This window comes from Macaca nemestrina, chromosome 5 (assembly GCF_043159975.1).
Source record: "Macaca nemestrina isolate mMacNem1 chromosome 5, mMacNem.hap1, whole genome shotgun sequence".
In the NCBI taxonomy this organism is placed as follows: domain Eukaryota; kingdom Metazoa; phylum Chordata; class Mammalia; order Primates; family Cercopithecidae; genus Macaca; species Macaca nemestrina.
In genome coordinates this window covers 155,634,095-155,635,342 of record NC_092129.1, presented here as the reverse complement: position 1 = coordinate 155,635,342, position 1,248 = coordinate 155,634,095, and the positions used below count along the sequence as shown (strand labels likewise).

At 47.3% G+C, this 1,248-nt stretch overlaps 1 non-coding gene across 1 annotated transcript; it reads right to left on the bottom strand.

Moving 5' to 3' along the window:
- Nucleotides 1-378: 378 nt before the first annotated feature.
- TRNAA-CGC (transfer RNA alanine (anticodon CGC)) lies at nucleotides 379-450 on the bottom strand. The gene has a single exon. It is a non-coding gene; the product is annotated as a tRNA-Ala (tRNA).
- Nucleotides 451-1,248: the final 798 nt, after the last annotated feature.

Here is a 1,248-nt window from a genome sequence, read left to right as displayed (position 1 = left end):
TTGTTTTTCACTGGAGACTGAGAATGGATTAGGGTCTCATTTAGTGGATCTTAAAATAGTCTTGAATATTCAGCTGTATTCCCTCTTTCTGGATGCATTTATAAGAATAGTACATTTCTGAATTGTCCCTCTGACTTTGTACTACTCACCACATAATAAAACATCTTGGAAGTTTCCAGGAAACAGGAATATGGCCTGTGGCTAGTCAACCAGATAGAAGAGAAGAAAACAGAAAGACAGGGAATTGATGGATTTAAAGGAAATGATAATGGCAAACATGTGAAAGGACTAAAATCGTTTCTTTTCTTTTCTTTTCTTTTCCCCTTATATTCTATGCCAGAGGCTGAATTAAACAAAAGCTAATGTAAATAATCGCCTTGGAGATGCCGGGGATCGAACCCGGGGCCTCATACATGCGAAGCATGCGCTCTACCACTGAGCTACATCCCCTGGCACAAGTCAGCTGTAAGGGAGAATTCCTGTCCTGTTAAAAACGCGAAGCATTTTATGTTATCTCGTGTTCGATGAGGGAGTGACCAACTCTGAGGATGAATTCTCCCTAAAGCCTAACCCAGATTACAGCCGAGTAACCTCCTTCCAGGACGCACCAGCAACATCCAGCTTGTATCGTTACAGAGAGCAGAGCACACTTCTACAGCTTTAGCACAATTAGTCCTCTTGGCGCAATTGAATCCCAGGCGGAAAGAATTAAGGGATTGTTCAAGACCTTTTGAAAAATTTTCTGCTAGCCGAAGGCTCATGGAAAATGCAACCCAAATTCCCTCCATCTGAGTACGTTGAATGATTAAATGTACCTTGGGAGCTGTGGCTCCCCACGCACTTGACCCGGCTCGAAGAAGCAACTGTCCAAATAGATGAAAACGTGAAAATCCTGCCTGACCTTTGTCCCCACATGCAATGACTCGGGCCACACATACCATCTAGCTCACCTGACACCGAAGCTTTATCTGGGAACTCTGGCTTTACCAAGAATTCTAGATTTAAGAAGGTGCGTTTGCTTATTTCCCTCTTTTCTTGGTTCACCCGTCAGCTCTTTCCCCGTACCTCGTTCTGAGTCTCCGCAAGGCTGCTGCGCGGAAGAAAGAAGCTGCACGCAACAGCCTTCCCCGGGGGACGCGGGATAGGCCCTGGCCAGGCGCTCCCGCGGAGGCAGCCGCCACGCCCCCACCCTCTGAAAGCGCTTCTCTGCCCTGAGACCCCACTGCAGCAGCCGCGGGCACGAAGGTT